Source organism: Muscardinus avellanarius, assembly GCF_963383645.1.
Source record: "Muscardinus avellanarius genome assembly, chromosome: 8".
Taxonomy (NCBI): domain Eukaryota; kingdom Metazoa; phylum Chordata; class Mammalia; order Rodentia; family Gliridae; genus Muscardinus; species Muscardinus avellanarius.
The window spans coordinates 50325284-50343589 of record NC_137794.1 but is presented as its reverse complement, the minus strand read 5'-3'; positions in this window follow the sequence as shown (position 1 = coordinate 50343589).

The window sequence follows — 18306 nt, the reverse complement described above, 5'->3', positions numbered from 1 at the left end:
GATTTGGATGAGATAGTAAGTTTAAAGTTCAAGACTTAGAAATTCCTTGCCCCAAAATTTACAAGAAAAAGGGCTAAGGATGTACAAAGTGGTAGAGTACCCCTGGGTTCTATCTCCAGTACCACATAAAAGAATTAGAGATGTGAACAAACTAGGGAGTGTTTTATGTATCATAATAGTTTAAATTACTTAAAAATAGAATTTTCAGGAGGATTCAAAATGGTGACTGAGGGATGCATCACATCTCAGTAGCTGCAACAAATAAAGTTCAACTACTGAGAAGCCAGCATCTTGGCAAACAAAATAAAGCTTCAGAAGATACTCAAGAACCAAAAAACAGGAACCACAGAGGAAGAAAATCCAGTACTCTGAACGCAAGATCCACTGCAGGAAGGCTGAGCATCCAACGGACCTGATGTGGCAGCCAGAGCCAGATAGGGCCACTGGCCCAAACTGCGATTGCTGGCTCCACTGCTGCATCCCCAAGAAATCCTCACAAATAATCCAAGAACTTGAAGTGCAGAAAGTGGCAGCAGAGCTCAAAATCTCAAGTGACCAGCAGGATGCTTCAGGGATGCAGAAAAAGACCCAAAAGCCTGTGGGTTCAACCAGAGGTGGTATGCATGGCAGCACACTGTGCCCTCCAAACACTAGGCCTGCAGGACAGCATGGTAACCACTTGCATTACTCAGTACTCAGCGGAGGCCACTCAGAGCAGCCGCAGGACCCCAGCGGGCTAAAACCTGGAGGCCCATCCCAGAGGTAGTCCAGTTAAAACCTCCAGAGACACAGGAAAGGCATACTGCTCAAGATGTGGCGCCTGCACAGGGTCACAGGAGGTCGCTCCAAGACTACACTGAACGCTGTCAGCTGTAGTTCCATACAGTGTCCTTCTGAGGCATGGCCCACAGGACATAAAAGTAATCATTTGGATAACTTGGAGGTGGACGACCACCCAGAGCAGCCATGGGACCCTGGTGGGCTAAAACCTGGCGGCCCATTCTGGAGGTAGTCCAGTTAGAACCTCCAGAGACACAGGAAGAACATAGTGCTTAAGGGGCAATGCCTACACATAGTCACAGGGTGTCACTTCAAGACTACACTGGATACTCTCTGCCAGTGCAAGTAGGGAGGAACAGGCCCAGGGAAAAAAGGGCAAAGCACAAGGCCTGAGATCATAGAGCCCAGGGTGGAGAGCACAGAAAAAGGGCCCAAGAGTGCGGAGAACAAACACTTATGAAATGGGTCCAAAAGCTGGCAATAGGTTATGGAGCAAATAAGAGACATTGGAAAATACTCCAGAATCTATCACAGTGAACAGACATACAGATATTATATGGGCCTGGGCCCTATATATGTAAATTAACAGGACTGCTATTTTTTTGTTTTTAGTTTTTTTTATCTAATACTGTTGATAGTTTTTTGTTGTTGTTGTTCTTTTTCTGTTTTTGTTCTTTCTCTTATACTTTTTTCTTTTGGTTGTTTTTTATCTTTGATTTATAATTGTTAGTTTTTGTAACTTGTTTTGTTACTTTACACATGTTTGTTTGTTCCTTACCCCCATTCCTTTTACAAATTTTCTTATTCTAGCCTATTTACTTTCTTCTCTCAAAACTATTTCTTTCCCTTACTGTATCTCCTTGTTTTATACTCAAGCTAGTTCACATCTCCAAACCTAAATACTCTACTAACTACAAGAATCCTACTACCTAACCTTCTGTAACTCTCAACCAGATACTACCTTATTATACTTAAATCCTTACTCAATCATATCCTATACTATACCTGACTCCTGTACACATTACCCCAGCTTCTCCTCCCCAACCCGACCCTCAGCATTGAAAAAAAAACACTGGTTATCAGTCCACAAACCTGCTGACACCTCTAAATTCCTACTAAGATTGAATCAGATTACCGACAAAATCACACACACACACACACACACACACACACACACCCCAAGCAATCAGAAAAACAAGCCCAAGAACCCTGAAAATATGAGAACTAGGAACAGTGAAGAAATAAGGGAAATCTCGAATACTGACCTATAAGAAATGCCAGAAGGAGAAGTCCTAATCCTGAATTTCAATATAATAAAAGGCTTCATAGCAAGTGTAGAGAAAAATGAAAAGTAAATGGAGACATTAAGAAAGAATCAGAAAGAGGATTAGAATAAAATAAAAGTGTCAATAAATGAAATGAAGAAAGAAATTCTGGAAGATTATACAAAATGAAAAATAGAATATCACTCTTAGAAGACAGTTCATTCAAAACTGAAAGCAGTCAACAGCATACAAGAGTCACTACAGAAACAAACCTAAACATCCAAAAAATATGGGACAACATGAATGTCCTAACTTACAGATAAAAGGGATTGAAGGAAAGATAGAGTTACAGACCAAGGATATTCATAATCTCTTCGGAGAAATAATTTCAGAGAAATTTCCAATCACGGAAAGAGACTTTGGCAAACATGTACAGGAGACATACAGAACACTGTTAAGAAAAGATCAAAGAGACTAAGGAAAGAATCTTAAAAGCAGTGAGAACAAAAGCACAGGTGACATACAGTGGCAGAACAGTAAAAATTGCCCCAAAGTTTATAACCCAAGTCATGAATTTCAGGAGAGACTGGTATAATGTAATCCAGATCCTGGAAGAAAACAACTTTCAAACAAAACTGTTATATCCAGCAGAGTTATTATTCAAAATTGATGGAGAAATTAAAGTGTTTCAAGGTAAGCAGAATTTAAAAAAATTCATGAATACAAAGCCAACACTAGAGAAAATAATTAAAGAAGAAAAAAGAAGCAAATTCAGAACCAGAGAAGAAATTAGTTGATCAGTGGAGTAATTAAGCAAAGAAATAACATTATATCAAATAAAAGATAGAACACAAAATGGCAGGAAACAAAAATCATATTTCAATAATAATTCTGAAAGTCAAAAGATTTACTCACCAATGAAAAGACATAGACTGTCAATGTGGATTAAAAACCATAATCCAAATATATGCTGCTTGTAAGAAACTCACAGCCAAAAGACATTCATAGCCCAAAAGCGAAAGGATAGAAAAAGTATATCATACTAAGGGATACCCAAAACAGGCAGGGGTAGCAACATTGATATCCAACAAAACAAGTCATGAATTCCAGGAAAACAGACTCTAAGCTAAAATACATCAGAAGAGACAAAGTAAGGAACTTCTTTTTAATAAAAGGAACAATCCACCAAGAAGATAAAATGATAGTAAATGTTTATGTCCCAAATGTGGGTGCACACAAATTTGTAAAACAAACCCTTCAGGACATCAGATCTCAAACAAGACCCAAATACAATAATATTGGGAGACTTCAACACACTTATCATACCACTAGATCACTCTGGGTGTGGTGGTGCACGTTTGTAATCCCCGTGCTTGGGAGGTGGAGACAGGAGGATTGTGGAGGTTCAAAGCCAGCCTCAGCTAGATTAAGAGAACATGTTTCCAAAATTTAAAAAGTATAAAAATAGGTCTGGGAATGTAGCCCGGAAGTAAAAGGGTTTCCACACAAAAAGGGTACCACCACAAAAATAAATAAATAAATAAATAAATAAATCATACCACTAGATCAATCTCCAAGGCAAAAGATGAGTAAAGATTCTTCAGAACTAAAGAAAACTATAAACCAACTGAACCTAATAGACATATACAGAATATTTCAACTAGGAAAATCAGAATGCACATTCTTCTCAGCAGCCCATGAAGTTTCTCCAAAATAGATCACATCCTGGGCCATAAAGCAAGCACCAGCAAATTCAAAAAATGTAATATAATTCCCTGCATCTTTTTAGACCACAATGGAATGAAAGTAGAAATCAACAACAGGAAGATAACAAAACTATTTAAATACATGGAGATTGAATGATATTTTATTTATTTATTTACTTATTTATTTTTGCCGGTCTGGGGATGGAACCCAGGGGCATTCAACCTCTGAGCTACACCCCTGCCCTATTTTTTTTTTAATTCTTTATTTTGAAACCTGGTCTCACTGAGTTGCAGAAGGCTTACTAAGTAGCTGAGGCAGTCTGTGAACTATGATTCTTCAGTCTCAGCCTCCCAAATGCTGGGATTACAAGTGTGTGCCACCATGCCCGGCTTTTGAATAATATACTATTGAATGATGAGTGGGTAAGATCAAAAATAAGAAAAAAAATAGCTGGGCATGGTGGCACACGCTTGTAATCCCCACGCTTGGGAGGCAGAGACAGGAGGAACAAGCTGGTTCGGAGCCAGCCTCGCTGGCTTAAGAGACCCTGTTTCCAAATTAGAAAAAAAATATTAAATAGGTCTTGGAGTGTAGCCTGGAGGCATAAGGGCTTCCAGGAACCCCAGTACCACAATAAATAAATAAATAAATAAATAAATAAATAAATACATACATACATACATACATACATAAATTGATTAATTAAATAAACTTCTGGAATTAAATAAAAATAGAGACACAACATACCAAAATCTATGGAACATTTTGAAAGAGGTGTTAAGAGAAATGTTTATAGTATTGAGTGCACACGTAAGAAGAACAGAGAGTCACCAAGTAAACAACCTAATGTCACATTTCAAAGACCTAGGCATATAGACCAATGGAACAGAATAGAGAGTACAGAAACAAGCCCCCATACTTATGGTCAATTGATCTTTGACAAAGAAGCCAAACTCATATGCTGGAGAAAAGACAGCCTTTTCAACAAATGGTGCTGGGAGAACTGGCTATCCTTTTGTAGAAAGATAGAAATAACTTCTTACCTCTCACTGTGCATGGGAATCAATTCAAGATGGATCAAAGACTTAAAAATTAGACCAGAGACTATGAAGCTATTAGTGGAGGGCATAGGCTCAACACTCCATATAGACACAGGCTGTAACTTTCTCAACAAGACCTCAAAAGCTCAGGGAATTAAAGCAAGAATTAACAAGTAGAATGGCATCAAACTAAAAAGTTTCTGCTAATCAAAGGAAACCATCAAGAACCTAAAGATAAAGCCTACAGAATGGGAGAAGATCTTTACCAGCCACCATTCTGATAGAGGGATATTATTCAGAATACAAAGAGCTCAAAAGACTCTGCACTAGCAAAACAAATAATCCATTCAAGAAATGGCCACTAAATTGAATAGACACTTTACAAAAGAAGAGATACAAATGGCCAATAGATACATGAAAAAATGCTCAACCTCATTAGCCAACAAGGAAATGCAAATCAAAACTACACTGAGATCCATCTAACCCCAATCAGAGTGGCAAGCATAAAGAAGTTAAATAACAACACATGCTGGTGAGGATGTGGAGAAATATGAACTCTTTTACACTGTTGGAGAAGGTGCAAACTTTTTCAGCTGCTATGGAGATCAGTGTGGAGATTCCTTAGAAAACTGAGAATGAATCCACCATATGACCCAGCTATACCACTCCTGGATATCTTTCCAAAGGGGTAGAAATCAGAGAACTACAGTTACATATGCATACCCATATTCATAGCAGCACAGTTTGTAATAGCCAAAATATGGAACCAACCTAGGTCTTCATCAACAAATGAATGGATTGCAAAATTATGAAAAATACACACAATGGAATTCTACTCAGCAATAAAGAAGAACAAAATCATGTAATTCACAAGAAGATGGAAAGACCTGGAGAACATTATGTTAAGTGAGATCTGCCAAGCACAGAAAGAGAAGGGGTATATGTTTTCTCTAATATGCCCAAATTAGGCAGCATCAGGGATACCAGAGAGACTCCAGGTAATAGAAGAGAAACCTCAGCAAAGCTAGAATGGAAGGGTAAGAGAAGAAGAAGGCTGGGTTTGGTTAACTGGAGGAGCTACATTTTAATATGTGAATAAATGTGAATGTAGCATGGTCAACCTGGACACTCATTGTTGGGAGGGGAGGAAAGGGGAAGCAAGGGGGGTGGGAAGGGAAAGCAAGGGGGAAATGGCACTTGTCTTAATTTATGTCATTTTCAATATGAGCCACATAAAAATAAAAAATGTAACTTTCTCTTAAAGATGATTCATATATCTTGAAGCTTCAGTAAGTATAATACATATTATTGTTTTTATTTGTTAGGTTTAAAAAATTAAATATCTGTCTTCTAACATTTCAAGTTAAATAATTTAATCAATGCTAATGCAAATAAGTAGGAAGGTAAGTACATATAAAACATTGTTTTTATCTTCTTAGAATAAATGAGGTGGGTTCCTTTAATCTCATTACATAGATTAAAAAAATTTAGGCACACAAAGTATGAGTGACATGTTTAAGATTGTCAAACAACCTTGGGCTTGAAAGTTTTCTATAGTAAAGTAATATGTTGTAAAAGGTTGTCCTGTGTCCATAAAAATTGTTAAATTTCTAATATATGCACAATTATTTTAATCGGAAAGATAAAAAATTGTTATATTTCTATAAATAAAACCAGACATTTATAAAAAATATAATATTTTAGAAAGATATAACCACTTATTCTATTAAAGTTCATGCTGCTGGACATCTATTTAAATGTTTAGGGGCATATAATTCTCCTTCTAGAATTTTTTTTTTAATTTTTGTTTTTCACTTATTCAAGTATTCAGGTTTTGTGATAATTTTCTTCTTCTTCTAATAAGTGATATTTACCTAGAGCATTGCTAAATGTCTCTTGAGGAAGAAAAATCATTCCCCAATTGGCAACCACCACATTAAAGGGACATCACAAAAAACATTGGTCATTAATATTTCTAGTACTTCTCTGGCAGGGCAAGGATGAATATTATCATGAGAATTGATAGTTGAATACAAATATATGTAACAGAAGTTACGTACACAAGTGCTTATAAATTTTGTCACTGAAAATTTGAATAAATATTCCAAGGCTAAATTAATGTGGGGGAGCAAGGTAGGTTATTTATCTGCCAGTCTGTGATACTTTCACTCTCTAAACTACTCTAAAGAAAAAGCTAAAAGTTTTAAAGATATTAACTCTTTTATCATTTCCACTGAGCATTCATAAGTGTACACAAATGCCTTGCCTTGCCATTAATAAAAATGACAAGGAGAAAGAGAAGATAGAATTGGTATGCCCAGTTCTCTAGCATGGGGGATATTTCTTCACCAAAGGCATAAAAGATAAAATTGATTTTCAACAACTATAAATGGTGTTTTCTCCAGTTCATAAAGTACTGATTTTTCACAATTTCCCACATGTCTAAAAGATCATGATTTTAGGAATCTTTATAATCTCCTTTGAGAAAGGGTAATTTGATTTGTGTGAGACTGTTTTTATTATTTTCTGACTATAAATATGATAAATCAAATTGTTTGAAAATCCCTTCCTCAATCTTATATGTTAAAATAATATAAATTATTAAATGTAAAAGATAAACCTAACATTTTTAGAAAAAAACTATAACTTTGTTTTTGCCCTTAGAGTCTTGACATATTCAAGCCTTACATATATCAATTTAATATATTAGGTGATTGAAGAAAATGCTTCTTACTTACAGACTTTCTTAAAAATGTAGAGATAAAATTTATAATATTTACAACCTCTCACCAACAGACTTCAGAGATTAAAATATGCAAATAATATGTATTTTTTAGTTCTCTGTACTCCTTGTAAAATATTCTCCATGCACAATTAAAGGCAGCACAACATAGATAATTTTTTTTTCAAAATAAGTACAGGCAGCAAATATCAAACCATGACAAACCTAGCAATACATCATAAAATAACAATGATAACTTTGCTAGCCCAGGAAGACACATTATATAAATAACAACTATTACATATTTTCTTTGTTGGAAAGATAGCACTTTAAGAGACCATGCAACATCTGAACAGCAAAGAACAGAATTTCTTTAAGAGGAGGCCCACACATGATTTTTAATGCTTCTCTGATTCTGGCTATCTGGAATATTTACCTTATGTGGCATTTAGTTCTAGGTGTTTTGAATCCATATGTGTGTGTGTGTGTGTGTGTGTGTGTGTGTGTGTGTATAATTTACCGGAGCCAGCTGGCAAAATTATGGGTTCTGAAGAGAGGAGTGGGGATTAAAAAATTCAATTCTAAGAATTTAACTCAAAGAATTCAATTCAAGCATGGAAGGATTGCTAGTCTACTCCTGAGTCGATATCTCTACTGGCCAATCCCAGGTTTATTTCTCTTGTTGTATTCATACAGTTTCTTACACCAGAATACAATAATGAATATCCAAAGTACATACATCACTGGCAGGTACCATCACAAACAACATGAACCTAATCTCTCAGACCTTAATTACTTTGAACCTTCCATGACGCCAAACCTTGTTGACTCTGGGAGAAGGACAGTAAGCTGAACAAAGGACAGTCAAAAGTATTCTTTTAGTAAAGATAAGGTGAATACCTTAATGGTTCCCCACAATTACCCCTTTCTTATTTTATTCAAAGAATACAATAACAACAAATCCAAAGTACCTTACACCGGAATACAATAATGACAAATCCAAAGTACATTCATCATGGGCAGTTCAATCAATACCCTCGTGCCATCACAAACAACATGAACCTAATCTTCTCTCAGACCTTAATTACTTTGAACCCTCCATGACCCCAAACCTTGTAGACTCTGGGCAAAGGACAGTCAGCTGAGTGAAGGACAGTCAGAAGTATTCTTTTAGTAACAGTAAGGGGAAAACCTTAATGGCTCCTCACTAGATAGATAGATAGATAGATAGATAGATAGATAGATAGATAGATAGATAGAGAAAGAGAGAAAACTCTGAGAATGTGAATATTTTGCTTTCTATATCTATCAATTTTTGATCTATATATTATCTATCTATCTATCTATCTTCATCATCATCATCTACTCTGGTTTATCCTGAGCCATAATCCCTTGCATAGAACATTTTAGGAAGAATTGTATATATAAAACAATAAGCATCATTGTTTTGCACACTACCACCAAATTTAATTTCTCTTTGTAATAAAGATTATAGATGTAATTGAAGACAAATTAGTAGAGTACAGTTCTTTAATAAGTATTAGGACCTGTAATGAATGAAAGACATTGAGTTGCACTGTTCCTTTGTTGCTCCATAACACAACATCAGGATGCCTGTCACTTTAGAGATCTTAGTTTTATGTCTTTAGTTTTGAAATGTATTCATTAACATCTTCAATGTCTTTCTTCTCACCAGAAGTTGAGAGAGGAGGCCATGGTTAGGGAAAGTGGCAGACACTAAGACTACACAAGCAAATAGACAGAAAGGAGGACCACAGACTTAAAGGTTAGTTACTAGGGAGCTTTGCTGTGTGGAGAGGTGACCACGGCAACGAGGGAACTGAAATGATGAGAGAAAAAGCAAGCTCTGAGAATGAGAATATATATTATTTTTAATCAGAGCATTTGATTGCTTTCAGAGTTGAGACAGCCAAGTTCTGAATTTTCTTTTCCTGGGAAGCAAATGAGAATTTTGGAAAGATTAGAATTAAAGAATACTTGGGAATCAGGTAACAAAATGCATGTCTCTGTATGATAGCCTACTGGAATTATTTTCATGGACATTGTATTCAACACCTTTAAAATTATCAATAATACAAACATCCTAAGCAAAACTGTTGTGAAGGACAGGTGTCTGCATCAGCATTAGTTTGCTGGGTAGTATGATTTGAAGTAATGTGGCACAGATATTTCAGAAAATGGCAGGTCCATTTCTTATTAATTCCTTAATTACATCAGTTATGCTATTTTCTGAAATACTCTGGAGGAGCAAACAACAAAGCTGGGATACTTTCTACTGAGAGAAAATGCATTTTGGAAATACTGACTTTGTTAAGAATTATATCTTTTTATAACAATTCCTAGTATATAAAAATTTAAAATATTTTTTAGTATTGATTCCTTTTAGAAATGAATGCCACATACACATATGCTACAGAGATTATGTGGTACAATAACATTTAAATTGTATTGAGGTTTCTGATATCAATTGTTTTTACACAGTTGCTGAAACTGCAGGCTTTTAACCCTCCATCACCAGTATAATTTCATTTATTTTTATCAGAGGGGATGAAAATCTTATGGTGATGATTGAACCAACAATGTTTCCCTTGTGTTGATTGTTTTAAAAATGTAATTTCTAGCTGGGTGTGGTAGTGCACACTTGTAATCCCCACATTTGGGAGTTGGAGACAGGAGGATCAAACAAGTTCAAAGCCAGCCGCTCTGGCTTAAGATACCCTGTTTCCAAATAAAAATATAAAAATAGGTCTAGGAGTGTAGCCTGGAGGTAGAAGGGTTTCCAGGAACCCCAGTACCACCATAAATAAATAAATAAATAAATAAATAAATAAATAAATAAAAAAAATGTAATTTCTAGATTGGTAAATATATCACAGGTCAATTGAGATTATAAGGAGTACTTATAAAGTAAAAAGTCATTTTAATGACATCTGTGTTGCTGAATGTTTATTATTTTGTTATTGGATTTTTTTCTTTACCTTAGGTTTTCTAGAGCTAATATCTGTTAACAGGTTATTGTTTGTTTCCTCTGCACCATGAAATAATACCTGTAACTAACTTTAATTCTTCTGAAATAATACAAAACCTTAATAACTTAAATTCCTAATCATCTCCGTCCTTATCAATGTCATAATTTTTGTTTTTTAATTGCTTTACTTTTATAAGATTTTTTCTCATTTATATAATTTATGATTATTTCTGAAGTTATATTTTATGATCTAAATTAAATGAGACATTGGAGGAATATGAGCTCTAGGAAAGTTTGTATTCTTCTAAAATTTTTCCTCTAAGAGTGGATATCTGATAACAGTTACATACCACTGAATTACTTTTAGAAAAGAGTTTCTGTTTTTCTAAAATCTAAGAGTTATGACTTGGTACTAGCCATAATTCCCATCACGGCTTCTGTTGCATTCTAGATTTCAATGTAATTATACAGTGCTAGTTGTTTCTGTACACATTTTTCTCAAAGTAAATCAAAGCATTTTCTTATCCTTCATCTTTGTTATTATCTATGAAATAATAATGGCTATATACTATTACATACTATTTCCAGAAATGTAGATAAAATTATAAAGTGATTTATTTGTCATTGTAGAGATAATTGAGTTTGGAACTTTGCCCTGAATCCCATTTTCTGCCTTTTATTAGGCAACCCTTTATCAAGAAAAATAAATAAAAAGGGATCGAAGTGAGAAAAAAGTAGGGCCATAAGGAGGTTGTAATAGATTGATTGGATGATATTCTGATCACCATTTCAGGATACTCCATCTTGTTTTAATGGATGCTCCCAATTCTGAAGTGACACTACACTGGTACTTATTGTGATCTGAATGCACTGTCATCACTGTAGACCCAGATTCAAGAATTTCAAAAATGATAACTTTGCTCCTCTTAAAAAATTTTGTTTGAAAACTAATATACCAATTTCTTCCAGGGAGGAGAACTTGGTGAAAGAAAGACTCTCCACTTCACATTGTCTATGCCTTTAGAATCTTAGATGCTATGACTGTGCTATTTGGAGAAATCATTAGATAATATATATTTTTAAAAATTGCATTTTGGGTACGGATTTTTTGTGGTATTGGAGATGGAACTCAGGGGCATTTTACTTCCTAGCTATACCCTCAGCCCTATGTTTAATTTTTTGAAACAGGGTCTCACTGAATTAAAAAGGTCCTCACTAGGTAGCTGAAGCTGCCTGTAATCTGCAATCCTCCAGAATCAGCCTTCTAAATGCTGAGATTACAATCATGTGCCACCATGCCTAGCTGGAATTCTTTTTAAATTTTCCATATAATCAAGATCTGTTATAAGTCACTGAAAAAGACCCCAAAACCTTGGACCTCATTTATAAAAGTTCACTTGTCTTTTAGTTCCTACTTTAGTTTTAATTTTAGCTTCTCATTTTACTGAGGGAATACACATTAGGAAATATTCCAAGAGAATGACAACTCAAAATATATGAGACATGTTAAAGTTATTCATAAAACTCATTTCCACCAGTAATCTCCAAACCTGTAATTTCCCCTAGCCTTTTAAACCCTTATCACAAAATGCAGAGGGAAAGCCCTTTTAAGTGTTGTAGCCAGTGACATCACTGCTGTCCATAAATTCTCATGAGTGGTCTACTTTGAAGAATGTTAAGATCTAGACACAAGTGGACTCTCTAATACAAATAAAAGGAGAGAGGTCAGTCAGGGGCAGGATAAAAATATGAAAGAGAAAAGGAAGGACTTCAAAGTAAAGAAGAGTTCTGGATACATACTAAAAGCAAATACAGCAGCACCTGAGAAGTGCCCTGCACACCACAGTTAAGACATTTAATCTTTTTCTTTATGTTCAGAGTATATTCTCCTCACTAAAAGTTACTCTGGCTCATGTCAGTAGTGATTGTGGAGTGAAACTCAGGATTGTTCATGTTTTATTAATAGTCTTGATTTTTTAATTAAGAAGTGCTGAGGAGAATAGGAACTTATACCTTCTGACATGAAATATCTCTCAGCATCCACAGAGGATATTTTTATTTATGTGCATTATTTTTTAAATGCAAATTGGATTTTTAACATTAATTTAATGGAAAGTTCTGTTTCCAACTGAAAGCTCTCTTGATATTTATTAGTAAGAGCCATTAAGCCATTACTCCATTAAAAGAAAGCATAAAGGACACAGTTCTGCTCTTGTTATATTTTTTACTTGCCTTTTTTTGTCTTGTAATTTCTTTATAAATGTGTTTCCCAGATAATAACTTCACAAGGAACAATCTGTCTTGGTGTGAACAGATTCACACTGTACATTGATGGATCTTGGTGTGTCAGCAGAAAATTAAAGACTGCTTTGTTTTTATTGCTAATGCAAATAACCTTATTGAACTATTTAATTGTTTTCTGTTTATCTTGTTTTGCCACATTACTAAAACCTGAGATTTATAAAAATGGATAAAATCTATAATAGCTATTGGTGTGAAACATGGTTTATTCTAGCAAGATTTATTAAGATACTATTTGTGACTTTTATTTCTTTGTATAAAAATATCTCCTAGTCCATTTTTATTTTGGGGTTCCAGTGTTCTTTACATAAATTTCCCAAGGTGATATAAGAATTAGAATCAGAAGATATCAGTGAAACTCTAGTACATACAAATTACTAATTGTACTTTAAAATTTTTTGAATATAACCTTTTGAAAGGAGAAAGTAAATCTGTCTAGAGTATGATTGGTATTGTGAATAAAAAAGAAAAAACTAAATACTTGAAGAAATTTTTATGTTTTTCCCAGTGAAGATTCTTAGTTAATAGACAATTTTAGTTCTAAATTTTTTCACTCATGCCACCCATAGTTTATCTCATTTTAAAATTAATTTCCTAGCTTTGTTTTTTTAGAAAAAGCTGACAAAACAGGACAACATGGTAACTGAAATGATCTCTTCTCAACACTTAAAATAAAACTTGGCATGGTAGTCATTCCCAGTGGTTAATATGATTTGATATAGACTTACCTAAAGATAACCCATTTTTCTGGGTTGTCCACATGAATTTAAAAATTATTCAGTTCGTCACCTTGATAAAAATAACAAGTGTTTCTTCTAAAACAAGCAACTTCTTATTAAAGATGGTTATGTAAAGGCATTTTTTAGTTTTCTATTTCCAAGAAGCCAACTGTCAAGAAAAAAGATGAACTTTCTCTTCATAAAATAAAAAAGTAGCCATGACTTCAAAGCTGACTTTAAAATCCTACTGCAAAATATGATGTCTCAAGTGAGGAAAAAATGGATTAGAAGAGCTAACAGATCTCCAGCCTCAACATATTCCATACTTTGTAAAATTTTTCTTAATGACTAATTAAATAACAAAATTACAAAGGAAACATTTGCAAAGAGGTGTGATGATATTTGAATTAGACAAAACCTTAAAAGGTAAATAAAATGTGGGAATTTCTACTGAGGATAAAAAGAAGTTCTAAGAACTCTGAGGATCTAATATTTTATCCTAATTGAAAGTCTAAGAGTCCTTCTGCCAAAAACTCTTGTAGTAGGCAGAACTAATAAATTCACTATTAATATAATTTGTGTTAGATTTGATAAGATATTAGGGTGTATCAGTAGACACAATTCAGAAAAATATTGTAGAAAAAAGGATTAGAACAAATGAAAGTAGAGACACAACATACAATAACCTATGAAACACATTAACAGAACACATTAACATAAAAATTAACCTATTTGAAGATTGTTTCTATACAACATTTTATAGCACTGAGTCCCCACATTAAAAAAAAAAAAACCATAAAGTTACCAAATAAAAAACTAATGAGACCAGTGAAGGCATTTGAAAAACAGAAACAGACTAATTCCAAATCCAGTAGAAGGCTGGAAATATTAAAGTTAAAGCACAGATTAAAGATGGTGGAACAGAGGAAGACAGCATTTGTAAGTTGCTCTAAGACTTGGACCTCAACAAGCAGAAGATTTTCTTCTCTTCCTAAGTTTTCTTCTTCTGTCAGAACTCAACAGAAAAATGTCAGTCCAGTTGAAACATGGTTGAATTGGATTAAGCAGAGAAACCAGAGGATTAAAAAGAGCTCCATAACTCTCATCTGGGGAATGGAGAGTGGAGGCAGTGAGATCTTGTGAGCCCTTGTGGGCACTGGTAGCCACCAGGACCCAGCAACTCTGAGACCAATTCCAGCAAATAAAAAATTGGATCCTTTTTGAGCAAGTGTTTTCAGAAAATCATTGTCAAAAGCAATTGTATTTTTCTGAACCTGATGAAATACCTCAAGATTGAGATTTCTCAGACTGTCCAGCCAAACCCTAAACAGAACACCTGAGGCTGAAGCTAAACTTAAACTAAGAAATGACAAGAACATTCTGCAGGGATGCCAATGGGTATATACTACTTTATCAAGGCCACTGTGAATATACAGACCAATCAACCAAATTTTCCAGCAAATGCCTGTGGCTGAAGCTGAAGTGGTTCCTTTCTCAGGGATTTATGAGTAATCATCAAGCCTGAGTTTACAAATTATTCCAGTGCGGTAGTCTGTGTGGCTACAAGGACTTACTTGAATGGCAATGAACAGACCCACAAGGTCTAGGAGTTTGCAAATCATCCCCTTAGATGTGGGGCAGGAACTACAGTCTTATTATTAAAAAACTGAATTAGCAGAGAGTACTCAAGGACAGTCAGTCAGGCAAGACCTAGAACTCACAGTTCACCATGATACTGCAGAGTCTCATGAAATCACTACAGGAGAGACAGCAGTGGTATCTGTGAGGTAAAATACTCAGAAAACTGTGGTGCAGAATTGGAAGGCTATAACTTAATGTTTGGGTGTCACAAGCTCTAAGGCCAGAGGCCAAAAAGATCTCACATAATCCATAATCACAGCTCATCAGAGCAGCAATGTTGTTCCTGGGGCTAAATAACATAGCCACCTAAGCTTCAGACTAAGAAGAGTACAATCCTTCTTTTCCAGATCTAGAGCCCTGAAAGCAGGGAGACTAGGAGATAGCAGAGGGTCATGGTATTGCAGCTGTAGGCTTGGAATGTAACATTCTCTTTGCCAGAAGAGTTTGGGCATGGTATGACATGCATGAATGACAGTGACTAACAGGCCTCCAAGAGGGGTATCCCTGGACCATCAAAATGCAGTCAGCTAGGCCATAAGCTTGGAATATAGTAATCTCTGGCTCTGAAGATCCAGAGATCACAGAGTTTGGAGAGCAGTGTCTGCAGTGTTTCATGAGTTTGCAACAAGCAGAGAAGTGATGGTGATGATAGGAAATAGGATTCCATCCAGCAGGCTACAGGCTTAGAATGGAATGTCAAATCTCTTGCCCTGATGAGTTTGGTGCTAGAGAGTATGGTGGGCTGAATATAATCAGAGACTTCTGTTTGCCTGTACTAACTGAAAAGTATATCTCGTTAAGAAGGTTCTGGGGGACAAACTCAAAAGTATAATTATATGAGACTAATGTTTTGAGGCAAATATATATATATACGCACAACATAATCCTTATTATAAAGGGATAACAAATAAACATAGGACCTTAACACACAAGGAATATGTCAAAACAACAGAAATACAAACCTGAGACTCCTGAAAACATGAGAATGAAGACTAATGAGAAAGCAATAAACTCTCACAACTCAATGACAAGTGAGATTACCAATATTAAGCTTTTGTAGAAGAAAAATTTAGAATTTTTATTTACAATATGATCAAAGGCCTCAGAAGTAAAATCAGAGAAAGTGTACAGGCTATAAAAGAACATATCAATACAGAAATTAAAGCCCTAGGTGAGACAAAAAGAGACTGAGTGAAATGAAGGAAACAATAAGTGAATGAAAGAGCTCAATAGAAACTACCTCTGACAGACAGGACCGCATGGAAAATAGTCTTATTCATGGATAATAACTAATTCAAAACTGACCACACTGTCAACAATATAGAGAAGACTATTTGACAACACAAGCAGAATATCAAAGAAATATAGGATAATATAAAATGACTTAACTAATGAAAAATAGGCAATGAAGAAGGTCTAGAAGCACAAACCAAGGCATTAGAAAACTCTTAAAAGAGTTTTAAAAGAGAAATTTCAAAGAATAGAAAAAGAGTCAGACATCTACATACAGACGGTATTTAGAACACCAAAAAGACAAAATCAAAGAACTTATCCATGTCATAAAATAAGCAAAATGACTAATAGAAACACACAAACAAAAAACTTAAATGCTTTAGAAACATAAGAACAGGTGACATCAGGGGCAAAACAATAAGAATCGCTACAGACTTCTTAACCCAAGCCATAAGAATCAGGAGGAGAGATGGTAGGAGGTATTCCAAACCCAGAAAGAAAACAACTTTCAACCAAGACTGCTATATTAAGCAAAAATATTATTCAAAATTAATGGAAAAATAAAAACCTTTCAAGACAAGAATAAATTAAAAGAATTCAAGACTACTAAGCTGGCACTACAGAAAATACTTAAAGAAATAAAATACAAAGAAGATGAAATAAATATCAGAACAAGGGGAGTGAATTCCATAAAATGGAAAAAATAAGTGAAGGAGAAATAACACTATATCAAACAGAAAATATAACTCAAATGACAGTAAACAAAAATAATCTCTTAATAAAACATTAAATGCCAAAAGTAACTCAATCAAAAAGCAGAAATTGCCAATATGGATTAAAGAACATAACCCAATTATATGGTGCTAGTAGAAAACTAACCTTACAGGCAAAGGTATCCATATGCTAAAGGTGAAAGGATGTAAAAAAGATATAATATGCAAATGAAGATAAAAAACAAGCAGGGATAGCATTACCTTACATTTGAGAATTCTTTAAGCTACAACTAGTCAGAATACACAAAAAATCACTTCTTACTAAGAAAAGAAACAGTCCAACCAGAAGATGTTATGTCAGTAAACATGTCCCAAATGTGGGTGCAGCCACTTTTATAAAACAAAACTTCAGAACATTAGGTCTCAAATAGAAACAATAATATTTGTAGACTTTAACACACCATTCACACCACTAGATCTATCTTCCAGGCAAAAGATAAGAAAAGCTGGGTTTCTTGGCATATGTTTGTAATGCCAGCATTTGGGAGGCTGAGACAGGAGAATCATGGTTCACGGACAGCCTCAGCTACTTAGTGAGGCCCTTTGCAACTCATTGAGACCCTGTTTCACAATAAAGAATCAAAAATACGACTGGGAGTCAGGCATGGTGGCTCACACTTGTAAGCCCAGCATTTAGGAGGCTTGTGGTTTGTGAACAGCCTCAGCTACTTAATGAGGCCCTCTGCAACTTAGTGGGACCCTGTTTCAAAATTAAGAATAAAAAGTAGGCCAGGGGATGTAGCTTGGATGTTGAATGCCCCTGCATTCCATCCCCAGACATTGTCCCCAAATAGGACTGGGGGTGTAGCTCAGAAGTAAAGTAGAATGTCCCTTAGTTCCATCCACAGTATGAGAGAGAGAGAGAGAGAGAGAGAGAGAGAGAGAGAGAGAGAGAGAGAGAGAGAGAGAGAGAGGAGCCTCCTCAGACCTAAGTAATACTATAAACCAAATACACCTAATAGACAGATACAAAATATTACAACCAACTTCAGCTGAATACATTCGTCTCAGCTGCCCCTGGAACTTTCTCCAGGAAAGGGTAAGAAAGTAGGATTTATTTCCATTTTTCTGCATATGGCTAACCAGTTTTGCCAACACCATTTGTTGAACAAACTATCTTTCTTCCAGTGTGTTTT